The sequence below is a fragment of the Terrapene carolina genome, unplaced genomic scaffold (genome assembly GCF_002925995.2).
Source record: "Terrapene carolina triunguis isolate 2854851 unplaced genomic scaffold, T_m_triunguis-2.0 Scaffold96, whole genome shotgun sequence".
In the NCBI taxonomy this organism is placed as follows: domain Eukaryota; kingdom Metazoa; phylum Chordata; order Testudines; family Emydidae; genus Terrapene; species Terrapene triunguis.
In genome coordinates this window covers 76628165-76643222 of record NW_020664447.1, presented here as the reverse complement: position 1 = coordinate 76643222, position 15058 = coordinate 76628165, and positions in this window count along the sequence as shown.

Here is a 15058-nt window from a genome sequence, read left to right as displayed (position 1 = left end):
TCAATCCCTATAATTAAAATAAGACAGTAACATTTATTGGCAAAATTATATTGTGTGCCTTGGAATTCAGAAGGGAGGGAATCTCCACAATGAATCCTTCAAGAAGATACCCCCTCATTGTCCTGTTGGGAGGAGGGGTTTGCCTTCCTAGAAAAAAGGCCATGGGGCAGCCATTGAATCAAGCTCCATGGAGTGGTCAGTGGCACACCTGCTCATCTACCCCCTCATCCAACATGGACCCTGGACCTGTAGTGTGCCCTTCTCTGGGTCTGGTGGTTGGGGGACAGTGCTATGAAGATGTCTAAACTCCCATTCTACATGGGAAGATGAAGATCCACGTGCAGAGGGACCCCTCCATGTGCAGATCTCAAGGGGACCTAAGTTAGATAACTCTAAACATTAACTAAATGACTGTATGGACCGTCCATAAAAGTGCATTACAAAGCAACTGCTCCTTATTAGCCAGAGTACCCAAACATGCAACATAATGAGTGCAATAGCTAATTGTTCCTATAGCTCTGTCTGACTTCACGAAGAAACTGCTGGTTCAGTTCAGGAGCAAGTGGGTTCGTGAGAAGTATATTTGCCTTGTGATGAGCCATTGTCCTGGTCACAGAAATTCAAGCCTCCTTGAGCAGGCCTTGTCAGGGTCAGGGAGAAGGAATTGTATCACTTGGTGTAGAAAGAGACAATGACCATTTTATTTAATGTCTTTTGTGCACTGAATCATTAAAAAAAAATCCTATTAATTGCAAAACAAAACAAGAAGAAGCAAGGATTATGCTTCCAGGGAAGGGTCAAAGGTTAATGACATATTTTACATATTTGCTTACAAAAGAAGTGTCAGAAGAGTTCAATGTAAAGGATTCACTTTTGCTGTTACATAATTTGTTCTTCAACAAAACTTCAGATCAGTCAGATTTTGTGTTCAAGAGGCTTAATGGTTCAGGGATTGATAATGGGAACTGGTAAGAAGTTTCATTTGTGACCCAAAATATTTGTTTTTTGAGAATTTTCAGAAGAATTTTTTTTTGGAGGAGGAGGAGGATTGTTTTCAGGTTTTTTTGGTTCTTGTCCTTTTGTTCCTTTTTCCATTTTGGCAGCAAAAAGGAGAGAGAGGTAAATGGGAAATAAAACTGAAAATTAAAAAACAAAAACAAAAAAAATCATTTTGTGGAAAAAACAAAATTTTGAAAAGCTAAAAATATTTTGTGTAGATTTTCATTTAAAAACAAATGCCATTTTCATTGAAAAAAGTGTTTTAAACAAAAAATTGTAATCAGCTTCCATAACAAAAAAGAGCCTTTCAGATAGGGGTCACGGGTTTGAACAAGGTATCTGACTACTGTATCCACTGCTATCTTATGACAGTTGGTTGGCCTGTGTGAAATGAGTTGATGGTCTCAATCTAATTCAGACTAGGCCAAAGTGCACACGATGAAACTGGTGCTAATTAACACCTTCATTCCCAGGGCCCGCGCTTCCACTAGGCGGGTCGCCTAGGGTGGTAGGATTTGGGGGGGCGGCATTTTGCTGCCCTCGGCGGAAATTCAGCGGTGGGGGGTCCTTCCGCTCCGGATCTTCGGCGGAAATTTGGCGGCGGGTCCTTCACTTGCTCCGGGACCCGCCGCCGAAGTGCCCCGAAGACGCGGAGCGGAAGGACCCCCCACCCCCCGCCGAAGACCTCAGGCCCCCTGAATGGTCAGAGGAGGAGCGCTACTGCCTAGGGCGGCAAAAACCCTGGCGCCTCTCCTGTTCATTCCCCGTCCTCAGGAAAGGACTGGATGAGTGCAGTAATTGTTCTATAGGTGATCTATAGGTGCTCCATTCAGTGGAGGATTGAGATACATAGTAAAGGAAGTGTTAGGAAGCTTAAACTGCTGCTATGGGTGCTGTATTTATACAGATTAACACAGCTACCACTCTGAAACCTGTATTTATTCTGTTACTCTTAAGTGATGCATTGAGCAGCTCATCTGCTATGGGGTGAATTTCACTCTGGGTAAAAAGAGAGCTTCAGTTACCAGTCCTATCAATCTGAGATATTTAATCACCAAGTACACCATAATTTTAAAAAATAAGTCACAATTTTGTAATTCCAATATGGGGAGCAGTTTGCAGGCTGATTATCTAGTTGCAGAGTCAGCATAAACACATTGCAATAAAATATGTTTTCAGCCCCCAAAAGGGACAGTTAGACAATTCTGACACCAACATATTCCCTTTATCTGAATCGACAATATCTCTCTGCAGAAAAGTTCTGCAGGTACATTATATGCTGGTGAAACTGAATGTAGGTCAATGATATGCATACTGCCTTTTTAAACAAAAATCTTTCTGCAGAAATTGCATGATTTCCTGTTATGACTGTGGACTTCACATACAGTATCACACTGTCATTCTTTTTTTTAAAACGCTCTTTTCGGTGTGTAAAAATCTCCCATTATACTCAAAATGCACGAACACACACAAAGTTCAAATATGAATAATATATATGAATAATATTTACTTTTAATGTACTTTTACTGTTTCTAGTGGCTAACATCATGCACCACAGACTTGTCAAGACACCTGCTCTTGAGCAGAGAGAGATGTTAGCAGAAGAACTTAGACTAAATCTTATTTCTAGCTCCTCCCACCTCACTTGCCCCTTACTCATTTTCTGTTTGTTGGTGGTATGTATTTTCTTTTGCATTTTCAGAGAACGGTGGCATAAATTTTGATGAACTTGAAGAGCCCTCAGATTTGTTTTCCTGATACATGACATCTGTCATGATATCTTCCTGGTAACTCATATGTGCTTTTATTTTAACTATACTGCTTAGCATAAGCTATTTGAGGTAGGGAGTGTGCTTTAATGTGTGTTTGCACAGAAGCCATTCTGATTGGGACCCCAGGACACTACTGCCATACAATAATAATAATAATTTTATTTATATTTTCTTTGAGTCAATCGTCCTAGATTCTGATTTGATTGTTCTTCCTGCAGCTAAGACCTGTTGTTGGTAACTATAGAACTGCAAACAACGGGTTGAATCATACCTAAAAGTGGCGAATAAGGCTGGGGGAATTTTTCAATCAAAGCTTCTTCTTTTTTGGTGAAGAAATGCAGATTAGGTGGCCTGAAAACATTTACCAAATTTGTGCTGATTTCACCAATTTGTTTTTGTCAACAACGGGGGGAAAACCTGAGAAAATCAAAACATTTTGTTTCGACATTTTCAAAATGAAATGTTTCAATTCCAAATGACTTTTCCTTTTGGAATTTCTTTTAACTTTATTTTTAAAAAATCTGAAACCCCCAAAATGCTCAAAACTGAAATGAATGTTTTGTTTGTCTTGAGACAACATTTTTCTAATTTACCAACAAGTCTAAATATTTAATTTTTAGTTCAATCTGAAACAATTTTTTTTTCCGATTTTTCGGAATTGTCAGCGAACGCAAAAAATCCAGTATTTACCCAGCTCTAGTGGTGACTTAAATTTGTGTGTCATCAACAAAAGATGTGAACTGTGGCTTCTTTTGAGGCTCTAACCTATCTCTGACGTGCTTCAACATAATCTGTTGAACTGAGGCCAGTGATATCGCTCAAGCTGAACTCCCTTGATACAAATGACAGGGGGCTACCATGACAGTGTTTTCCATGGGTGGGGGGGAGCATTCAGACCCCTGATTTATTAACCTTCCAGCACAAGTGTGGAATTATGGCCCCAATTCAAAAGAAAAATCCCTATTCAACACTTAAGCACATGCTTAAGCACAAAGTCAAGTCTATGTGTTAAGCTCATGCTTAAAGTTAAACATCTGTTTAGTGCTTTCTTATTCACATGCTTAACTGCTTTTCTGAACTGGGGCAGTAAAGAGGTTAGAGGCTTCTACGAGAGGGTTGCATATTAAAGATGCTTTGGCTTAGACTTTATGTTATATGATATGATGTGGTTAAACAAAGTGTTTTGGTTTTTGTGCAAGAGCATTTCCAATGGAAATTAACAATAGAAAATTGGATGTTGTGAAATATTGTGTTGATCAACTGTAGATCTGCTAGTGGCTTGTTGTTAAAATGTGGGTGATGCCCAAGGTTCTGGATACATGCATTAGAAATAAAAAATAAAATAAAATACTATATATATGGGACACCTGTTGCCTGATCTATTGATTGTATATTGATTATATTACTAATTTAGTTTCCCCAATTAGCGCTCTGAAATGTGGTAAGTTCTTGTTCCAAGATCAGGCCCAGTATTATCAGATTTACTGATAATAAAATAATAATAACAATTAATTTACTGTTTAGCTGGGAGCCCCCATGTGCACAGTGGCAACACTCATGCTATATTTATAATAGTTTGATTAATGCAATTAACAAAATCATAAACACTCCAAGCCAGAAAGGTAGAGATAATATAAAATGAGCAGAGCATCCATATACTTACACCATCCCTTGCAAAACAACTTGAAGTGTTAGTTATCATCTTCTTCAGCTTCCCCCTCACCATCGTCACCATCACCAGTGGTCATCATTCTGGCCTCTCCTAAGGGCTACATCTCTCCTTCTCAAAGCACACGGCTGGGATACAACTTTTATAATATGCCACGCTGATGCCACTATGCCTAATGCAGATTCAGTGGAAGTTTCAGCCCTTTTTCCTTATTTGTACTTCCTCACCCTACTAATGTTGCAGTACCTTTCTCCCAGAGGCTATTAAACCTTTTACCTCAAGCTTATTATCATATATGTTAATTAGTTACCATGGCATTCTTGTGGTCGAACATCAGCTGATGTCCCTAACTAAAAATATTTCAAGCTGGTATAAATTAACATCTTGTAATTACCTAACTGCAGTCTAGTCATTACAGACTTCTCTCTTATGATATCTTATGATCTAGGGTTACTCTTGGTTAGCCCTACTTATGCAAAGGGTTGGGGCCTTATGCCTTAATTAGTTTGGCTAAGCTCTCGTCTTACAGGCCTTGAGGCTTTGCAAACTCATTTCATTACTGATTTAACTTATACCTACATAAGAACATACGAATGGTCATACCAGGGCAGGCCCATGGTCCATCTAGCTCAGTATCCTGTCTTCCGACAGTGGCCAATGACAGGTGCTTCAGAAGGAATGAACAGAACAGGGACTTCTGAAGTGAACCATCCCGTCATTCACTCCTAGCCTCTGGCAGTCAGAGGCTAGGGACACTCAGAGCATGGGGTCGCATCCATGACCATCTTGGCTAATAGCTATTGATGGACCTATCCTCCATAGCAAATGCCTATACCTATAGGCTACATACCTTGGTGATATTTACAGAAAAGAAAAGAAAAGAAAAGAAAAGCTATCATATCACCAGCACACTGATACACTATTGTATATTTCTGCAATGCAAGACGGGTTGAGCAGTCTTGCCAACTGGATTTGTCAGAGATGTTTCATCCTCACCCTGGTGAAAATAGAAGTCGTGTTGCTGGGCTAGGACCACCAATAGGAGAAGGCCTCTAATTTCCCCTGGGTGTTGAGAAGTTGTGAGTCCAGTGAACTTTTGGCATCATTTTTGACAAAAGCTTTGGCTTGGAAAACCATGTGTCAAGCATGGGGTGAAATCCTGGCCCCGTTGAAGTCTATGAGCGTTTTGCCTTGAATTGGGCCAGGATTTTACTCCGGGTGTCAACGTGGCCCCTTTTTGCTCCAGTTAGGGTGCTGGAACCATTTTTATAGTGGGGGTGCTGAGAGTCATTGAGCCAAACTGTAAGCCCTGTATATAATAGAAATCACTTCAAGCCTGGGGGTGCTGCAGCACCCCCTGTACCCTTAGTTCCAGCACCTATGCAGTTAGGCCTTCAGCATAGGCTGCTTCTTTATTGTATCCTATGTCTGTCACAAAACAGTAACACATACACTTGTTACCAGGAAGCTCAATTATTGTAATACCCTCTTAACAGGGCTTACAGCAAGGCTGCTTCATCACTTGCATCTTGTTCCGAATGCAGCAGCAGCACGTGTGCTCACTGGTGTGAGCCAGCATGATCATATAATGCTGTGCTGCATTCTTTACGTTGTCTGCCTCTAAAGTGGCAGGCTGATTTTAAGTTGGCCCTTTCAGATGTGAAAGCCCTAAATAATACAGACTCTGGCTATAACTGAGCCCCTGAACCTTGTCCTGATGGAGATCAGTATTCCCACATTACCTACTTTTTCTGCGAGCCCTGCCGTTGTGTTTCAGAGCTGCATGGAATCACGACTTTTCCATGTTGGGCTACAGGGTGTATAACTAACTCCACTCCCACTTTAGTAACTTCACCTTAACATCCATTCCTATCCCCTCGCCCCCTTCTTATATGCTGCCCTCATCATCATGGTACCTGGGCACCCAACAACATTACCATCACCCCATTATAAATACATATTAACTGAGTTTGTAACTTCACTACTGGGTGATTTGGGGCAAGTCACTTCAGTTTTCTGTGTCTCGTTTTCCCCCTTCCATCAAATGCAGATGATAGTTATTTCCTTTGTAAAGCACTTTGAGATCTCTAGATTAAAAAGTGCAGTTTAAGAACTATTATTTTTATTTTATTGGCCTGTATGTGGCCTAACTGCCCCTCCCTATCTTTCCCCCTATATACACACATTAAAAAACATGTTTTTGTTATAAATGCATTTTTTCTCTTATTATTAAGATAATCATTGGCCCTGTTTTAATTATCTTCCCCCATCTCATGCTCTCTCTTTTAATAACCTTGTTTGCTTGCTTTGAATTCTAGTATGGCATTTGTTTGTTTATTTAAATTGTGTTCTTAGTATATTTAAGTTGCTTTAATTATGTTGTACATTGGCAGGGATCTCAATTAATATAATTTTTATATTAATAAATGGGTTTCCTCTTACCATTAAAATATTATGGCCAACAATTACAAACATGGATGCCTGAAGTAGGGCATCCAATTAATCCAAGCCTGGATTTCAGAGAGGGGAAGACTGTGGGAGCTGACCACTTAATTAGCTGCCTATCTAGAGACGGAATGCCTAACTTTTGGCACCTGTGTTATAAATTTTTAGCCTGTGTGTCTTATTTCATGTCTTTTATAGTTTGTGGGCCAGACCTCTAGATGTGTCAGAGCAGCAGGAGGGGAGGATAGTTGGCTTCACGCCATCTTTCCTTCGTTCTTGATCCTGAGGGCTGATGGGGGCTGAATACAAGTTGGAGCAGCCTCAGGGCAGCGCTCAAGCAGCCACTGTGCCAGCCAGAGATCACCGGAACTCCTCATGCTTCAGCCCTGCCACTGACACACTCTGAATCATTCCCTATGGGGTACAGGGGAAAATAGAATCGGAGGAGGTGCTCTTATTGCATCCGGTGTTTTCTCAGTTTCTAATGTGAGCTCTTCATTCCTTGGAAAGAAGTGATAGACATTTACACAAAGGGAAAAAACAGTGGTGTCAGAGGTGGTTAATCTTTGCTCTCTTTATCTAGATACCTGCGTATTTGAAATACTTAGGGGTGCTGTCTTGCCTTGATGTGTGGGGATTTACAGACACAGCTCCATAAACGTTAGTGGGAATTGGGTGCATAGATCGTACTGCATCAAGATGAGAATATCTGGTAATAAATCTTTTAATATGCATGTAACATTGACTGGATAACTTGAAACATTTTTAAATCCAAATAAAAATTGAGTTTGATACTAGAAAAGAAGTTACCCCCAGAGATGGATAAGTGGAATCTGTCTGCATGTAGTGAGACCCTGTTTGATTTCATATTGTACGTAGAATGATCTTTCTTTATCTTTATTGATTACTAGGAGAGCAATACAATTAAAGGGAGCTGAATGCTTTAAGGTTTTTGTTTTCTGACAATGTGTCAAAGGAAGACTTCAAAACAGGTGTCATTGTTATAGGACACCTCAAGAAACAAGCTTTTCCAGAAAAACCTCTCTGTTGGCAATTGTGGGGTCGCAAGACAGAAAGGGAGCATGTGTGTGTTTGTGTGTGTTAGTGTTAATTAGTGATGTGAAAATACAGGAATATACCCAGTCCTCTTTTCTTGCACCCACACATATAAAAGAAATGCCCATCATTCATTAGTTAATGATCTACTCTATCCCTCCCCCACTACACACACACCCCTTCTCAGACACGAGCTTTCTCATATAGTACACCCCTCAAGCAGCACTGTTTATGCCAGGATTAGGAACACAAGGAAATAGAAAAGGCATTTAGAAACCATAGGAAAACAATCCTTTTGGTGTTTGAACTGCAGTGTTATTCAAATATACGCAACTGCTGCTGAGTGCGGGGAAGGACTGCAGGAAATATGCCAAGGAAGAGAGACAAGGGGAGGCCATCAACATGAGAGAGTGAGAAAAAGACAGAAAATGCTTTTTGTTTGCAGTCTTGGCTGGTTGACTTGATTTGAAAATAATAGGTCCCCTTTCTCTCTCCCCAGCCCCCCGACTCACTGTATGTAAAGTGATTGACACTCACTGGAGATGGATTTTAAACATGTATCTTGCTTATTACGATTGTGTATGTTTACATAATACACTTCCAGCTCCAAGAGTTTTGTTCCTTATTTACTTACTACCTAGTTGCAACCCACCTCTTGCTTTCTGCCTGCCATCAAGTTCCTCCACCTTTTGTCTAATTCTTCACACATTAGGGTAGAGAGAGGAGGACATTCTGAAAATTCACATTTTTAAACAGAAATAAGCTCAACTCAGTCTCCCTTCAGCAGGGTTTTTTGCTTAGTGCAGACAGGGCATTGACACATTTTGCCAGTGCTTGTTACATTTGCTTTCTTCCAAAGGAAGGAAGGATGGTATTCTCAACCAATAATGGCTACAGAAGTAGTGAGTAGAGACTACTGCTTACTATGCAAAAGGTGCTCATCCTTCTGCCTACCCGCCATTTGTTGATGTGTTTCATCCACCTGTTGTATAATGCCATAAACCCAGATTATGAGCTCTCTGCGGCAGGAACTGCCTACTCCTTAATTTTTCATGCAATTCCTAGCACAGTGTGGCTCTAATCGTTGACTGGGCCCTCTAGGCCACTACTCTAATACAAATAAATAATAATTGTGGTTAGGGCACAGGACAGGTTCTACGCTCAGCTGTGCCACAGATCACAGTTTTCTTGCACCCAAACGTGCCTCAGTTTCTGATGTGTAAAATGCAGATAATAATTCTAACTTACAGGTGTTCTGAGGTTAAACTCATGAATACGTGTGACGAGTTTGATATGCTGAAAAGAAAAGGTGCTATATAAATGCAAACTGTTATTTATTAATAAGAATTTTGTTATTATACATATACTATATATTATATGCATGTGTATAGCCAGAAACTAGTTTATTGAACATTAATAACTATATATCTATAGTAGCTTTGTTATTTTGCAGTTGTGCCTTCTCCACAATCCAAATTAACCCTGTATTAATACTATGGCACTGCTACATATTGTAGGGTTGACAAAAACTCTTTGCTTTTATAGATGCACACAGAAATCAGACTGCACACAAATTTGCACACCGTTCCAATACTTGGTCATTCTAAGTGCTGTCAGCCCAAGTTGTACTGAGGGATAGCTACTTCGATATGCACACAAGTGAAATGAAAGCACAGGCCTTGTAAATGGCTGTTCAAGACTTTTTGCCTTTATTTCTTCAGTTCCTGTTTTAAATGATTGTTCATAGTTACAGACTTGTGCAGCTTTCCAGTTGGAACATTCCTTTGGGTCCAGTCCCATACCCATGGGAATTTTACGTATGCCTAAAGAGTCAGCTACAATGTTCTGTAGTTACGTCAATGGTGGTGCAATCTGGGAAGGTGCAAGTGTTAGGAATTGTAAGGGATAGGAGATAAAGATAGCAGTGTAAAGTTAACTTTACCTATTCCACCTAGCTGTGTCAGTCGGTCCCTTTCAGAACAGCACTTTAAAGAAGGTCCACACTCATCCATATGCACATCACTGTAAGGGTAAAATCCTGACCCCACTGAAGTCAGTGGGAGTTTTTCCACTGAGTTCAGTGGAGACAGGATTACACCCTAAATATCAGAGTCTACCACTACACTGTGAGCTAGGGGTGTGATTCCCAACGTGCACAGACATACTCGCACTAGCTCTCATCTGAGCGAGCATGCTAAAATACTAGCGTAGCCATGGTAGCATGGGCAGCAGCAGTGACAGCACCTGCTAGCAGCCCACATATGTACCCATGGGGTTCAGGTGGGTTTGTACTTGAGGCTGCGAGCACAGTACTGCCGCCGCAGCTACACTGAGATCTCACACAAGTATGTCTATGTGAGCTGGGGGTCACACTGCTAGCTCGTAGTGTAGACATGGCCCAAGTGCCCCACGGAAGTAAATTAGGGAGGACGTGGAGAATGGCAAGAGAGGTGACACTTTGAACCTCCTTCCCGGTATCAGTTGCTGTGGCGGTACCATTCTACCCTCTCAAACACTTCTTGTCTTCAGAATTCTGTACAGAGGGGGTAAACGCCTTGCTTGAAATCAGTATTACTGCAGCATGGCAGAGTTGTTGATATTTGTTCCAAAAACAAAGTGTGGACAATTACTGTCCGGAAAATTAGTGTTAGAGTTTAACTGCATCATCAGTACAGACTTTGAATGACCCGGCTGTTCAATATACTGAGCCCATGTTCCTCTGCCATTTTGGCTTTGCAAATCCTTCCTTTAGGGAAAAAAATGTGTCCTTCTACTTCTGAGGCAGCTTTGAAATATATATACGAGATTTCCTTCAACCTACACCCAATTACATAAGCCCTTTGGGGTCATCAGGATTGAATTATGACAGAATCTTTGGGATCCAGGCCAAAAGTTGAGAGGCCTGACATAGAAATGAGGGGAAAGTCAGAGGGCTCAGAGAAGACAGTCATGAGATCTGAAGGGAAAGAAGTGGGCAAAGAAGTGAGAGGAAGAGTACATTTGAGGGCTGGGGAAGAAAGACCATACAGTTTAATGGCAAGTGGGTGGCTACAATGAAAAGTTTCTGCAGAGAAGGCATTATTTTTTAAAGTTCTCCTGAAGTTTTTATGGCCGAGACCCGATTTCATCTGAACCCATCCTTGGGGATAAAGGCTCAGCTGGATGTCTCTCAATCCCTCCCCTTTCTCTCCCCTTGTCAGCATGTTCTCTTCCTCCTGTACATTTCCACCAGGGTTAAAAATTCTGACTCTCCCTCCCTTTCCCAACTGACTGCGCCCTTTGAAAGGTGCACAGTGCCCTGACTCCCACGGAGTCGAGTTCCATTGGAACTGCTGGTAGTGTATTCAGCAGCCATCTGTCATTGCAGCTGCTTGCTGAAGAAATCAACTTAATTTTTTTTGTAATACTTTGGTTGGAAAAAAAAAAAAAGCCTGAACAACAACAGCAATGGCCTGGCCGTTTCGCTGACAATCCAAACACAAGGAGCCACCCCCTATCAGCAACTGAAAAGCCAAAGGCCAATGAGAAGGAAATGATAGCCACATGGTCTGATGGGCATGAACAGAGGCATAGGTCCTGCCTGATAGGAGTAACTCCCTTGTGGTGGGAGAATGAGGCCCAGGGAGCTCCTGGGTCTCAAGAAGACAAAGCATGTGACTAGCTGGTTGCCAGCATAATTTAGAGGTGAGATCAGCACAGCCTAACTCTGCTTCTGTTGAAGTCAATGGCACCAGCATTTTCAAAAATCTCATCACACATGTTTAATTTTATGGCAATGTCCAGAGTAAAGTGAAACATTTGGGAGCTGTAACAAAACTAATGCAAGGGTCAGGCAATATCTAATGGAATCATGTGTTAAAGCCAAAAGGCCTTCAGCTTTGGTTTCTGCTTGTGATCTAGTTACGTATCATGAGCCTCAACTCTTAGATGCTGCATTTCAGAGGCCAGAGAGAGAGATTAAATCCATTTTTTTATTTGTAGGTGTTGAACTGTTTTTGCGGGTTTGGGACTTTGCTAACAGACACACTTATGTATCAGAGGGGTAGCCGTGTTAGCCTGGATCTGTAAAAAGCAACAGAGAGTCCTGACAAAGTGGGTATTCACCCACGAAAGCTTATGCTCCAATACATCTGTTAGTCTTAAAGGTGCCACAGGACTCTGACACACTCATGGCAATCCCAATGGCACTGAAGGCAACCACGCCTATCTTGACAAGAGAGCAGACAGCAGTAGCCTGGGCCTCCTGCTCAACATTTGAAACAGAGCTGACAGCTTTTGACAAAGCATGAGAATCCTCTGGCCCCATCACAGTGCTGGTCACTTTCTTTTTTCTGAATATTATCCTTCTTATTTACATTTTGTAGCTCAATAAGTTTTGAATGAGTAAGTTAGAGAGATTACCTCTTTACATTTCCCTCATAGGGAGTTAAAAAAGGCCTTGTAGGCAAGAGAACACATTAAGACCGTTAAATGATGGATATGATTAAAGCATACAGAAATAATACTTAAGGTGGAAGAAGGGAGAGAGATCACAACATCCATTTCCAGTCAATGCCTATTGTAGCCTATGCAGGAAATCTTCAGAACCATAAATGTTGTTAAACACAACAGCATTTTCAATGCAAGCATGTAACTCACCAAGGGAGGCTCTGGTGCTTACAGTAGGGGAACATGAGTCTATCAAGTGAGAAAGCAGTTAGGGAGCTCAGAAAATAAATAAAATGGCCCTTTTTGTGGCCCCAGGGGGGCGGGGGGGGGGCGAGGGGCAGGTATTGGAGAGTGTCATCATTCTATATCAACCAGCTACTACCCCTTGCAGGTATGTGGTGTTACAGGTGAGCCCTTACCCTGGGTGAGGGCAAAATCAAGTATCAACAAGTCCAGAGTGACCATTATATGCAAAAGAGCACCCTCTTTTGGAGGGCCTCATTCATTAATAGAAAAGCAATGCAAAACATATAACTTTCACCCCTACATCTCAGCTGTGTGACCAGGTCACTCTTAGTCCATCTGACCCCCAACAGAGTCCAGTGCTCGTCTCTATCCAGGCTCTTCCTCAGGGGTTCTTTCAGTTCCACTCTTTGTCACTGGTGTTAGGCCTCTTGCCTCTACCAGAGTACAATCTTTCTGGAGAGGGAGGTCCATCTACTGTGACTCTTCTCCAGGGACAATGGGTGATCCTTGTCAGGCGAGGCTTCCAGCCAGTGTCAGGGAGACCCCCTGGCTGAGACCAGGCCTTCCTGGATGCCTGACGACTGTAGTAGGGTTACCATTCGTCCGGATTCTGCCGGACATGTCCGGCTTTTTTGAGTTAAAAATAGCATCCGGGGGGAATTTGTAAATGTCCGGATTTCCCCCCCATGCAGAGCGCGCGCGCTGACAGGGCAGCCGGCCGGATCGTGCCACTCACACAGGGCTCTGACAGTCAGAGAGAGCCCTTCCTCCGCTTCCCTCTCCTCTCCCCTGCAACTTGAGACCACTCCCCTCCTCTCTCTCCCTCCCTCCCCCTCCCTGCATTCGCAGATCGCGGGCCGGCCGTTCGCATCGGGCCTCCGGCAGTCTGGAGCTCCTCCCCCTGCTCCTGCTCCCCCTCCCCTGCTGCCCAGCACGCCGCTCCACAGCACTCTGTTCTGAGCAGCATGGTAAGGCGGCCAGGGGGTCAGAGAAGGGGCACGGAGGTTCTGGAGGGGGCAGTCAAGAGACAGGGAGCAGGGTTGGATGGGTTGGGAGTTCGGGGGGGGGCGTCTGGGGGTTGGGGGTGTAAAGTTTTGGGTAGTCAGGGTACAGATAGGGGATAGGGTCCTAGGGGGGCAGATAGGGTCGGGGGGGTCTCAGGAGGGGGCAGTTAGGGGACAAGGAACAGGGAGGCTTAGGTAGGGGGTGGGATTCTGGAGGGCAGTTAGGAGCAGGGGTCCCAGGAGGGGGCAGTCAGGGGACAGGGAGCAGAGGGGTTTAGATGAGTCGGAAGTTCTGGGGGGGGGGCTGTCAGGGGGTGGGGAGTGGTTGGATGGGGCGTGGGAGTCCCTGATGTCTGTCTGGGGGTGGGGGTGTGGATAAGGGTTGGGGCAGTCAGGGGACAGGTAGGGGGTAGGGTCCTAGGGGGCCAGTTAGGATGGGGGGAAGGTCTCAGGAGGGGGCAGTCAGGGGACAAGGAGTGGGGGGGAGGGTTGGGGGTTCTGAGGGGGGCGGGAAGTGGGAGGGAGTGGAAGGGGCAGGGGCGGGGCTAGGGCACGACGGGGGCAGGGCTAGGGCGGGGCTCCTCCTGTCCTCTTTTTTGATTGTTGAAATATGGTAACCCTAGACTGTAGTCCTCCATCTATAAGGCTCCCCTCTCTATGAGCACCTCTTACAAGCTCCCCATTCTGATCAGTTCTGAGAGATCACCCTCTATGCTCTCCTGCTCAGACCTCCCTCTGACTCAGACCTCTCTTGGGAGCTCCTCTCCACAGGAGCTTTCTGTTTCCCTTAGTAGTTCCCCTCTGACTGAGCATGGGTAACCTTTATTAGGTCCAGGTGCTCATTTACTTATCAACCATCAGTCAATTACCACACAGGTGGGGCCTTCAGAAGGCAATTTGGGGCAGGCTGGCCCTAACTCCCCATGAAGGGCTGCTGCCCTGTGACACGGCGGTTTGTTTCAGTTTCTGGACAGTGCATTTGGCACCTTTGGCAGAGAAGCCTGAGGTGACAGGTTTCTGTCTCCACCCACACAACACCCACTGCATATGTGAAATTCAAACATACTTATATATATATATAATTATCCCTGGAGCCCCAGCGATATAGAGAGTCCTTTTTTAAATGAAAGAGAAAAGAAATCTTTTCAGTCTTTCCCATCTACTGCTGGAAAAGACAGAGAGAGAGAGAGAGAGTCAGACAGACTGATAAAACTCACTGGTTGATTTTTTTTTTTTAGTAATTTCTTTTTGGGGGTTTTTTCATATTGAAGTTCTCAGCCTCACAGTACGAAGGGGCTGGGAAGAAGATAGAAAGAACGTGGGGCCCATTATATCCAAAGCGTTTCCCATTTTTTAAAAAACTATACTATTTAATTTCAAGCTTCTTTTTTAAACACACTATTCCACAAAAATCACCTGCCCAAAACCTTGAGTCAAGT